Here is a 13358-nt window from a genome sequence, read left to right on the forward strand (position 1 = left end):
GCCTCGATCAGTGGGTTAAGGATCTGGCGTTGCTGTGAGCTGTGGTGCAGGCCAGCGGCTGCTGTAGCTCTGATTTGACCCCTAGTCTGGGAGCTTCCATGTGCCATAGGTGCTGCCCTAAAAAGCAAAAACAAAAACAAAAACACCCCACAAAATTAAATAAATAACAGCTGCAGGCTAGAGTAGATGTATGCATATGTGAAAAAATTCAGAATGTACTGTGGATGCACCGTTGTTCCACTTTCCCTTGCGTCCTTTGTTGTTTGAGTCTCTTGCTGCTTCAGGGGTGTACTGTTTTACAGCTTTTTCACACTTGCCATTTAAGGGTTTCAGACACTTTCAGGGTCATGTTATAGAGCAATTGTGCTAGGTCGCTGGTACTTAACCTGATAGTAAACTTGGAAAGGATAGAAGAAATTTTTCATATTGAGAAAAAGAGATGAACCAAAGAGATCATCTTTGCTACAATGATAATATTTTTAATAGAATCACTCCCGAGGCCTGTCAGTTAGGTGTAAAACTGGGGAAAGAAGTATTTAGTAATTAAAATCACCTGATAATTTCCCCTTAACTTACAAGAGCAATGGGAAGGATTGGATGAGAAATAGAAGAATGGAAAACAACAAGATAGAAACAGCCAGGCGATAATGACCACTCTGGTGTCTCTGAATTAGAATAGTCATTGGGGTGCCATTTAGGAAAAACGTGTGTCCGTCCAAGGATTGTTTTTTGGGGGAGCACTTCTCAGAGAAGTTTCGGGGAATGGGGTGGAAGGTGCTAATGACAGTTCTGTTCTTTGTGAGTTTCTTTTACTGGGTCATTAAAGTTCATCATGGTTTAGGAAAAATGTTCTCTAAGTTTTCTAATATGTTATTGGGTCTCATTCCTCTTCATAGTCTTATGGTGAACATTTGGCATGTCTTTTGCAAATTTTATAGACCTTTAAATGGTTTTTCCCAAAGGGATTTCATATGTAGTTCACTTCTCCTTTCACAGTAGCCTTGAGAAGTAGCTATGTCAGGCTGTTATGGGTGGTCTTCAACTTTTATATATTTACCTTTCAGTTAACTTGGACTTGCTTGTATGCCATATTGGCACTCTTACCCAACCCTTTATTGGTGGGTTTAAGCCATGATGTGGTAGCACTGCCTGCCAGCCACTACTATTGGGACTAAAGCGCTTGGCCTTTGAGGGCTGGTGTAAACAGTGCCAAGTGAGTGTCCCTTTCCTGCCACACTATGCCTGGGGAATTTTTGGCTCATGTGGGGCTGCCATCTCTCCCTGCCTGGCCTAATCCCTCTTTTCCTCTTACTGCCTTCCTTGCAGTCTTACCTTTTTCCATATGCTAAACATTGGGCTTGCCTAAGCCCCTGCCCCTGAAAGTTCCTGGGCATCGAGAGAGGGAGGTGCCTGGCTCAGCTCTCTCCTGCCCATGGAGACGAGCTGCAATGTCCTCTGGGCTCCAAGCGTGGGCCAGATGTGGGGAGCATGGATAGGAACCATGATTAGGGACCTTGTGTTTGTTTAGCTCTTTATAAATACATCTATTTTGAATAATAGGTATTCCTTGAATACCTATTTGATTGATTAGTAAACTGAGCCCCAAATAGTCTACTTTTATAATAATAATAATATATTGAATTTGCTTAGAGTTTTAAGCTTAAAAAAAAAAAATCTCACTGGGAGTTCCTGTCATGGCGCAGTGGTTAACAAATCCGACTAGGAACCATGAGGTTGCAGGTTTGATCCCTGGCCTTGCTCAGTGGGTTAAGGATCTGGCATTGCTGTGAGCTGTGGTGTAGGTTGCAGATGCGGCTCGGATCCCGTGTTGCTGGGGCTCTGGTGTAGACCAGTGGCTACAGCTCCGATTCGACTCCTAGCCTGGGAACCTCCATATGCCACGGGAAGTGGCCACAGAAAAAGGCAAAAAGAAAACAACAACAAAAAATCTCACTGGTTTGTTATATAATTTGATATTTACCCCCACAATTTTCTTGAGAGGTAAATAGGGCCCTGATAAATCTGACTTCCTAACTTCCTGTTTAACATACACTATGTAAAATTCTACTGTTACCTAAGGTTAGTCAAAAATTCCCATGGCTAAAATGTTATTGGTATACATACACCGAAACAGTTGGGCATATACTGAAGCAAATTTGGTACTCTTTTAATGTATAAATTAACAGCAGTCATTAGGTGTTTACTATGTGCTAATTGCTTTGAGCATATTATTTCATTTGTTCTTTACAACAGCCTGTAAGGAGGAGCTTTCATTTACATGGAGGAATGTGTGACAGCAAGGTTAAGAATCTTAATTTTGCTCCTGTGGGGCTGGTAAGTTTATTGCATGGGGAATCTCCCAAACTGGAAATCCTCCACCCTATGGAAAATAAAAGCAAAGAATTGTGGCTTTAGATACCAGGATAACATTTTGTTGCTTCTCTCCTGTTCTCTCTCTCTGTCTCTCTCTTTCTAGTGTTTTTAGACAGAGGCAACAAATCTTTTAGTTGTAATGTTTATTTATACCAACAATTTCCTTTCCTTTATTGAAGGATAAAGTTGCCGGATATTAACCTAGGAAGTTAAATTGAGATACGTTGTAAATCTGGGAGTTGGGGTCCTCAGCATTGGAACCAGGAAAATTCAGGGGAAGCTGCTCTAACAGAAAGATTAATTTCATAACTGATATTAAATGTCAATGAACAGTTGGTCCCTGGAACTAAATAATGACGACTCCACATAAAACTGAGCTAGAGATTTTATGCCACCATTCGCTTCCATTCTTTTCTTTCTCCCCCTCCTGCTTCACATTCACATATTATCTCACAATCTACCTATAGATTATTCTCTCTCTCTTCTTTTTTAAATTTAGAATTAGCCAGCTGGATTCAGTTTAGATGATCCCAATTTTGTTGGCATAGTCAGGAGCCCATCAAACACATACCTTCTTCTCTCCCTCAGGACTGAGCAAGGTGTTGACCTTAGGCAGGTCAAGTCATAGAGCTTCTTCACAGCCTGTTCCTTCTGGTGCTTGTTGGCCTTGACCTCCACAGTGAACACAAGCGTGTTGTTGTCTTCTGTCTTCTTCATGGATGACTTGGTGGTGAGGGGGACCTTGATGGTTTAGGGGTCAACCTTGTTTCTTCCAGGGGTGCTCTTCCAAAGATATCTGGGCTGCCTCCTGAGTGGCAGTGTTTTGGGCCATTTGAAGATGGATGACATCCAGATCTTCTTCCTTTGTGTATCCATGGACACCTTTCAACACTGCTTTCTTGGCCTTCAAAGCCTTCGTTTTGGCTTTGGCTTTGGAAGTGGCAGGGACTTCATTCTTTACCTTCAGTGCCATCTTCATGAAAAGGCTACCTATAGACTATTCTAACGACATTTTTAGTTTCTTATCAAAGTTATGTGTGGGGTGACCATATGCAGTGTCATTCAAACTGGGACACTTTTGAAAGTGAAGAGGGGATGGTAATAATAACCCCGGGATAAAAGGATTAAGTTGGAATGGTCCTGGCCAAACCTTGATTTTAGGGTTTACTTCTAACACTCCCCAAAGTCTTTCAGATGGCCCTCTTGAGAAGTCCTGTCCAGCAGCCTAACATAATGGGAGTTTTCATGGTAGAGAGAGCAGAGGTTTTCCGGATGCCTTGGGGTTGAGCTACTGGGCCTGTACCCAGGAGATTCGGGATGGTCAGGACCACCACCTGTGGTTGTGCACTGCACAAGAGTGCCAGGTGAAGGGAGGATGGTTACTGATATCCAGCCTGCACCATACTTGCCCAGCGTGTGTGCAGGCAAGGGGCTGTATCTGCCCCAAGAAAAGTGCACCTGTTTCTAAATCACAAAAAGGTAACACATAGGCAGGGAGACTCCTTGAGTACAACAAAGTTCAGTCTTTTGTCTAACTTTTCCTAAGTGTTGACTCTACATCCCTTATTTCATTTTGATTATTATCTTTTTAATAGTCACAGAAGTCATAGCCCTATATTTTAAAATCATTTAATCTGAGTCTCCCACGTAATAGAAAACTTCAGATAACTGAAACTTGAGACTCCCAAATGTACATAAGTATACCGAGAGGTTTTGTTTTCTTTTCAGCTTGGACTTTCATAAAGCTTTTCAAAACCTGGTATATAGGGAGGATAAATGCATATGCCTAAACTGACCATGCATTAAAGGGCTATACTTCTTTTCTCATGTGAGGTGTGCCATGCCATGTACAACAAAAATCTCTCTCGTACTGCCAGGGTTTCTTCAAAGAAACTTGGAGGACTGTTACCTTTCACAAAACTTTTTAAAATGTACTCCGTGCTCTTGCAAAGGAAATGACTATCTGGTGCAATTAATGTTGGACCATAGGCCCAGAGAACAATGAATGTTTCAAACACAAATTGCTTTTGAGAATCATAGTCCTATTCTGGGCTTGAAGACATTCATGTAGGAAATTAACAGAGAATTTTAATAAAACCTCTTTGGATAAAGGAAATCAGATGAGGAATGCCAGTTTGTCTTTTAAGTTGCTTGAGCACATCTGTCATAACAGACATTGCCCCAGATTGTGGAACCCTTTCCTTCTAACATCTCTTAATGGTAGTAGAACTTACAATGCCATAATTTCCTTTCATTTTTGACAGTGTTATACTATCTTTATAGACTTACACTGACAGCATTTCATCTTGACATCATTAGATCATCTCACCTGACTTTTGCATGGTGCACATCATTACATTATGGTGATGGTGCTATACAATTACCACTGAAATGAATAGGGTATTAACATGATTACTGAAAAAAAAAGGTAGCAATACAGATATAGCATTCTGCTTTTCAAAGAATTTTATAGCTATTAATTAGTCTGCCCAACACTCCTGGGATCCCATGAATCCCACTGTTCGTCTTAAACCAGGTAGGATAATGAAAGGGAGACAGTCTTACAGGACCAGGCAGTGGCTGAACTTTCTAAACGTCTTTGACTTTTTTAAACTTAACAAGTTGGATGTAAAGATTTATAGGAACTAATCATGGTCTTGAAAGGCCAGACATGTGAGAAAATTTCACTTCATTTAGAAATTCTACTTCTTTTCAGTTTATGTGATTATCATGGCAGTTAGTGAGAATCAGTTCTCGGTTTGGGGATGACAGTTTATATGTCATTTGGATTTAAAAGCTCCATATTTGCAAAATGGGATTGCTTTGGAGAAAAGTCCCTTAATTTTTAATCACTAATTAGGAAATCATATGATCAAAGGATGATACAGAGACAATTTTAGAGGTATAGAAATTTTAATAGTTGAAAAGCCTCAATATTTCCTTCATATTTTTTCTAACAAGCATAATGCCTTATTGGACTTGGAGACTTGGTGTTGTCTGGGTAGGAAAGGATAGACTGATTGCCTTTTAGTAAATCCCACGATTCACATGATGGTGATAAAATTAATTGGTTGAATGAATTGGTGAAAAGTTTTTATAAGTTTTCTGAGCCCCAATTTTGTGATTTGAATTACTGTGAATGAAATATTTATCATGGAGTTCTTGCTGTGGTACAGTGGGTTAAGAATCTAACTGTAGCAGTTCGGGTCACTGCTGAGACACAGGTTCCATCCCTGGCCCAGCACAGTGGGTTAAAGGATCTGCATTGCTGCAGGTGCAGTGTAGGTCTCAGCTATGGCTCGGGTTCAGTTCCTGGCCCAAGAACTCCTTAGGCCTTGGGGCAGCCAAAAAAATAAAAAAATTTAAAAATAAATGAAGTAAATGAAAGTAAATGAAAATAAAATAAATAAAGTAAATGAAAATAAAGTAAAGTAAAGATGATCATGATGGTAAAATGAAGTGGCAGATGTAAATCTGGTGGCTCAGAGCCTGGGCATAGTAGATACTTGATAAAGAGGAACAGTTACTATAACTCCAGAGCGCTTGACTGGCCTGGGAACTAGGGCAGAAACTTTGGTGGCTTGGGAGCGGGACTTCTCTGGGGACGTTCTTCACTCTCGGCCCTTCTTCTGCTAGGTTTACATTGCCAGGATAGGCAATATTCCAGAATCTCAGGGATCATTATTTTACTTGGCCACTCTCAGCAATGATTCAGCAGTGAAAGGGAGCGGCGTCAGTGGATGAGCCTGTGTAGATGGATCAGAACTAGTTTGTCTGACTTTGACTGATGTTATTTTACCAAATCTTCCCTCACCCTCTTGAAAAAAGGAAGAAATCAAATGAGAAGAAAACAGATTTTCACTTTAATTGAATAAAGTCATAACTTCTGGGATTGTATATGTTTGTCCATATATACTGACTTATTTCGTCATATCTATTTTGTTACAAACTAGTATTTTTAACCAAATGAGCTTTTGAGGTCAGGAATACTGCCTTTTTTGTATCTTGTGCAGAACTTCCAGTCTTTTCTTATACTGGAATTTACTCTTTCCTTTTCATGCCCAGCCTACCTTATCCTAGGCTTCCTCATCTCAAGCCCTGCTGTTCCAATAGCCTCCAATGTCTGTCTCTCCATGTTCCATCAACCTCACCCCGATTCTGCCTCACCAATGATAGCTACTCCCTATGAGATCAAGCCTGAACTCCACATCATGGCCTGAAAGGTGGCCATGATGTGGCTCTGAGCCCATCCATCCAGAATATTTCCATCTCCTTGGGCTCCCCAAACAATCCCATTTCTTCAGTCAAGCTGCTTTCCTCCTTGTTCCCTGATCATACCATATACCTTTCTACCATCTTTGACTATTCTGATCCCAAATGAGGTTCAATGTAGAAAGCAGAAGGCATTATAGATGTTTTAGGTAGCAAGGGATTTCATACAGGCAATTGGATACTTACAAAAGTGTCCGAGGGGCTGGAGGAAGCTTAGAGGCTGCTAACAGATAGATTTAATTCAAGAACACATTTCAACAATCCAGGGATCAGAAGCTGCTGTCGTCACTGCTGTTGCCAAAGAATAAGAATAACCAAAGAAGCTGGAGGAAAAAAACACTAGAATGTGAATGAGGGGGGAAGAAACCTAAACTCATTCCCATATCCTGTAGCTAGCATAAAGAGTCAAAAAGAAGAGTGAAAATGGCCTTTCCTTTATGCCCAGTTTCTACATGGAATAAAATGTGTGCCTTTGCAGCCTGAATTCTAGCAGCAAAGAAGACTAGCTGTATATGGGGAAATGCTGAATGGAGTTTGAGAGAGCTAATCCATGGTTTTCTTTCTTTCTTGCTTGCTTGCTTTCTTGCTTGCTTGCTTTTTTTTTTAAGGCTACACCCATGGCATATGGAAGTTCCCAGGCTATGGGTCGAATTGCAGCTAAAGCTGCCGGCCTGCACTACAGCCACACTGATGTGGGATCCAAGCCATGTCTGCAGCCTACACCACAGCTCACGCCAACGCCAGATCCTTAACCCACTGAGCAAGGCCAGGAGTCAAACCCATATCCTCATGGATCCTAGTCGGGTTTCTTAACTGCTGAGCCATAACGGGAACTCCCAGTCCATGGTTTTAACATCAGTCTTTGCTTCCTTGCTTACCTCTCCTAGATATTTGATATATACACATATGTATATAATAACACCAAGGTCTGCCCTCATCCTTTTCTACCAAAATTTACTTGTTTCAAGGCTCAGTTCAAATATCTCTTCCTCTAGGAAATAACAAGTGATGTCTATAGTAGATCTTTATACTTCCTGCTCATCCTTAACCCACATTGCAGCGATGGTAAATATGTGGCTCACATAGCCACACCCAGCTTTACACCCTGACAGTCATCCCACTTGTATAGCAAGATAAAGCACAAAAATTTACTCAGGCTGGAATTGGCCTCAGAATCCTTCTTAACACAGTACTCAAGTCAGCCTCAATCAGCTGATAGGTGATAAAGGCATGCCCCTGCTCTCAAGTGGTTCTCCCCTTACTCTTCTGATTTTTTAAATCCCCCATCTCTCTGACTTCCCTGCCCATGGACACTGTCAATGTCCTGTTCCCAAGAGCTCTTTCAGTGCTGAGATTTTTAGCTTCTGAGCCTTTTCATGCACATGAGCCTTGATTCTACTTTTCTTTTTCAAACCTCTCTTCTGAATTCCAGTTACACATCTTCAAGTGGACATTTCATTTGACTCCATGATTACCTCCAACTCAGGCAGGATGGACTTCATCATCATGCTTCTGATTTTCTTCTGTCTTCCATGAGTCCCAAATTCTCCCTGTCACAAAGGTAAAAAACTTTGCAGTCAGTCTTGTTTACTCCTCCTTTATTTCTATAACAGGGATGATGTTTGGAGTGAGGAGGATATTAAGCTGATGAATTTTTTTCTCGGCAATTCCTAGTTGACCCACAGATGTCACATCCATGTCTGGGCAACATATACCTCGGAAGACTTTCCTTCTGCCTGTGGTGGGTAGTCTGAAATTCTGCCTTAGGGTAGAAGACAGATGACATAGAAGAGTTTAAACTGAGAGAAAAAGGGAAGCTTTTTTAAAAGGTTGAATAATATTCCATTGTATATATACCATATTTTCTTTATCCATTTATTCATTAGGATACATGTGTGTTGTTTCCACATCATGAGTCTAAGTCTTTTCTACCCCATTGCCATGATGTCGCATGAGCCTTACTAACAATGAGATGTCATCTTGGGGAAGGACAGGGAGAGAGAGAGTCTGAAGGAGCAGCTTTCAAAAAGAGACTGTGTTACTGCAAAGCGACTTTACAACTGAGAGACTAAGACCAAGTTTTCTCGACCTCAGAGTCAAACTTAGGACAGTGGGGTCTCTTGAGAAAGATAAGCTTGGTTTTAAAAAAATGAAGAAGCAGAATTTTTTTTTTCACGAACACATTGTAAATTTGAAGCCCTGGTTCATTTCTCCTTCTGTGGAATGACTACTTGCAAAAATGGCTCAAATTTTTTATCCCTTCTGTCTGTCTCTGCATCTACTCCCTTTGTAACATGAAGTTGCAGCTCCTCCCATCAAAAAGTGGGACCTACTTTTTGACTCTGGGCTGGACTTGTGACTTTGTCCCAAACATGGTGTAAATCGTGATGTGCCAGTTTCAAGCATAGGCCTCCAGAGGCCTATCTTTGCTTCTTCTTGCTCTTCTGGACCTCTACTTTCACCGTGAGAATAAACCCTAGCTATTTTGCTGAAGAAGAAAACCACATGAAGACTCAAGTCAGCCCATAAGATTTTATCCTAGATGAGCCAAGCCCTAGCTCATATAACAGATGGCTTATGAGTGAGCCCAGCTGAGATCAGCTTAGACTGGCTCTGCTGAGCAGAATCCTCTGCCAAGCAAAATCCTTCTGCCAACTCATAGTCACAAGAAATAAATACACAGTTATTTTAAGCTACTAAAATTTGGGATGATTTGTTATGCAGCAGTAGGTAACTGATACACTTATGAAAGTAGTACTATGTCCCACTGTCTCTTTTCTTTCTGTCCCTGTGTTGCAGTAATCACTGTATCTTCTTACCTTTCAGCTCTTTCCCTTCTAACACACCTGACAATGCTAAGCTAGGTCAAGCCCTCTGCATGCCTCTTTCTTTTCCTTTAAGTCCTGGGGATCAAAATAGCAGTGATGTTTGACACCATGTCACTCCCTAATTTTATTTCCAGAGATACGATTTCTTCCCCTTGCTGTGACCTTCAGTACTTCTTGACCCTCCTCAGCCACTGTGGTAGCTGTAGTTGCCTCCTCAACTAAGACCAAGGATGCAGCTAGCTGGTCTGGCACACTCTGTGTGTTCTGCTTTGCACCACCATCCCCCAATCCTGTCTCTGAAGGGAAGTTTTCCTGATACTTTATATCTGCTTTATTTCCTGTTTATATCTTTCCTTGATCAGAGAGTATTTTTGGTGACTACAGCTCAACCTAGGAGTAGTACAGTCTGCCATGGCTATAGTACTCGAAGGCCGTTGAAAGGATACCTGCACATCTGGTCTCTCAGCTAAATTATCAAGAAAACTGGAACAAAGGGAAAAAAAGGGCCAGAGACACTGGAATATTATTCAGCCTTAAAAAGGGGAATGAAATTCTGACACATGCTATAATGTGGATGAAACTCAAAGACATTATTTTGAATGAGATAAGTTAGACACAAAAGGACACTTATATGAGGTACCTAAGAAAGCTAAATACACAAAGACAGAATGTAGAACAGTGATGAGCTGGAGTTGGGAGAAGAGGGTGATGGAAAGTTATTATTTAGTGGGTATAGAGTTTTAGTATGGGATGGGGAAAATGGTCTGGAGGTGGATAGTCATGATGGTTGCACAATTATGTGAATATATTTAATGCCACTGAACTATACACTTAAAAATAGTTGATAAATTTTGTGTTTAAATAAAAAAATGTAAAATTAAAAGAAACACACAGGGGGATACCATGTCACATGCATGGAAAAAAAAAAGACTGTCCCAGTGTGACCTTCAAACTGGCTGAGTCTTGGCACAGGTCTCTAAACTCTCTCCTAGATCCTTTGAGACTCTATTTTCCTTTTGGGCTTGAAAATCTTACTCCGTGTTCTGATGCAAGTCCTCAGCCCAAAGCCACTTTCTCGTTTGGGTACTTTTCAGTCTCTTCTCCTCTATGTCAACCCCCTCATTTCATAGAGTCCAGTTCATATACCATTTGCTGTATGAAAAACCCTCCCTGATCACCACCACAAGCTACGCTTGACCTTATTTGTGCAGTTATTTAGCTCTGTTTTACAAACTGTTTCACATTACGAAAATATTTCTTTAGAGAACTTCTAGGGTATTTAAAATTTTTTTTAAAAACTTATTTTGGGAGTTCCTGTCGTGGCACAGTGGTTAACGAATCCAACTAGGAACCATGAGGTTGTGGGTTCGATCCCTGCCCTTGCTCAGTGGGTTGACAATCCGGCGTTGCCGTGAGCTGTGGTGTAGGTTGCAGACGCGGCTCGGATCCCGAGTTGCTGTGGCTCTGGCGTAGGCCGGTGGCTACAGCTCCGATTAGACCCCTAGCCTGGGAATCTCCATATGCTGCGGGAGCGGCCCAAGAAATGGCAAAAAGACAAAAAAAAAAAAAAAAAAAAAAAAAAAAAACACAAAAAAACAAAAAACTTATTTTGGAGTATAGTTGATTTACAATGTTGCATTAGTTTCAGGTTTACAGCAGAATGATTCTTTTTCAGATTGTTTTCCCATATAGGTTATTACAGGATGCTGAGTAGTATTTCCTGTGCTATACAAGAGGTCCTTAGATAGTTCTGTATGTATTCACACGTTGCTATCCACATCAACATCTCTTTATCCTGTGCTAGATCCTCACTATCCAACTCATCCATACACACTTTAAACAAAGGAATCAAATTTTGTATCTCTTTGGTTTTCTTATAATATCTGATAAAGTAGGCAGCATATACTGTTGCTCAATAATGGTTGGTCAGGCATTTGATTCTTTTTTTTTTTTTTTTTTGTCTTTTGTTGTTGTTGCTATTTCTTGGGCCGCTCCCGCGGCATATGGAGGTTCCCAGGCTAGGGGTCCAATCGGAGCTGTAGCCACCTGCCTACGCCAGAGCCACAGCAACGCGGGATCCGAGCCGCGTCTGCAACCTACACCACAGCTCACGGCAACGCCGGATCGTTAACCCACTGAGCAAGGGCAGGGATCGAACCCGCAACCTCATGGTTCCTAGTCGGATTCATTAACCACTGCGCCATGACGGGAACTCCCAGGCATTTGATTCTGTGTTGTTCCTGCTAGCGTAATCTTGACTGAGCTTTTCTGAGAAAAATGCCTGAGTCCAGTGTTTCTCAACTTTTTTCATCATTGCATGGACCTCCTCGCAGGAGCCTTTACAGGAATCTTTTTCTAATCTCCTTTCCCATGAAATTTTAATGCCACAGATAAAGAGTATATTTCTTTATGGGCTATCTGTATATCTATACATCAAAAGAGCAAGATTTTTTTTCTCTCCTCTCAAGAACCAATTTTCTCCCGCTTGGGGGCGATATCCCTCCCATTGAGAATGTATATCTTAGCCCAAAGAGGAGCTGGACGTTTAATGTCCTGCAGCAAGGCAGTGGGGAAGATGTTTGGGTGGTTATTCAGGCATTTCTGGTTCCTCAAAGCTCAGCTTCATGGAGAACTTCTACTCTAGCTCCTGACTGCCTAAAACGCCCAGCTCTTTTTTTGCCTCTGTGGTTATTGCCTTGCTTCTAGTTGCCTACATTTACAGGTGAGGACAGAGCCTGAAAATGTACTTTTTAAAATGTACTGATTTCTCTAAATCTCATAGCTGTTCAGCTATTAACTTACTTAAGGCTGGGGGGGGAGATGGAATAAGCTATTGTAGTGGACACAAAGATATATACAATGTTGCCTCTTAAGGTGCATGGGAGGAAGTAGAGAGAAAGGGTGGAGCACAGTGTACAGGATGGAAGGCTGCTCTTGGTACAAGGAGAGTCTTGCTGCAATTAGAGCGAGGAGCCCCCCTTTTCAGGTCCCACAACCTGGCCAGCCTGCTCACACCTGAGCATCCTTGTCTGGGTGTCTTTATGGAGACAACCCTCCCCCCAACACACACACACCCTCAGACAGTAACACCTGAAGGGATAAACAGATGTAAATGTAGAATTAATATACTTTAAAAATATTTTAGTGTTTTGAAACAGTTTATGAGACGTGCCTTGCGCATCCACGAGCTCCTTCTCCCCCCTTGGATTTGTGAAAGCCAAGCCAAACTCTTGATTTCACATCCCTTCTCTTTGCTCGGATGTGGTGTGCAGCTGGCACGGATCCACACTGGAGTGTGGGAGCATCCGGACAGAGAGCGTTTCCAGAGAGAACTCCAGACAAGGCATCATGAAGAACACATATCTCCTGGGACGCTTTGCCCAGAGTTTTAACTGCATTGCCCCACCATCACCCCCAGAATCTGGGCTTTCCATTTCAACTATTAAATTTTAGTTCACACTAAAGCACCCCATCAACTTCACTACCAATAACTGTTAATTTGCAAAGACATTTTAATATAACCAAACACAAAGTTTTTTTTTTTTCCTAGTTACCAGTGATCAAAACATTCTTCTGTTTCTTTAAGCTTAAACCTGGGATTTCCGCCAACTGTCTGATTTTCTATTGTTACCACATTTTGACCTCAAATGGAAATAACCATCTACATCACAAATATTATTGCATCATACAAATTAGGAAAAATCTGCACGTCTTTTCATAAAATAGAGGAATACTTGGAGTTTCTTTTTGCTGCTCTGAAGTATCCTACAATGAATTAACAAACTCCCCAAAGAATTAATAACATAATTCCAAATGGGGAATATGTACTTTCTTTGGGGGTAAACATTTTACCTTGTAAAATATAGATTCCAAAATATCAGTTTT

The 13358-nt window shown here is 41.2% G+C and overlaps 1 pseudogene; it reads right to left on the reverse strand.

Moving 5' to 3' along the window:
* Nucleotides 1–2893: 2893 nt before the first annotated feature.
* LOC110262294 (large ribosomal subunit protein uL23 pseudogene) lies at nt 2894–3352 on the reverse strand (annotated as a pseudogene).
* Nucleotides 3353–13358: the final 10006 nt, after the last annotated feature.

Source organism: Sus scrofa, chromosome 9, assembly GCF_054392235.1.
Source record: "Sus scrofa isolate SSC_HxYL_T2T_F1_AM1 chromosome 9, Sscrofa_HxYL_maternal_Yorkshire_Landrace_v2.0, whole genome shotgun sequence".
Lineage (NCBI taxonomy): Eukaryota > Metazoa > Chordata > Mammalia > Artiodactyla > Suidae > Sus > Sus scrofa.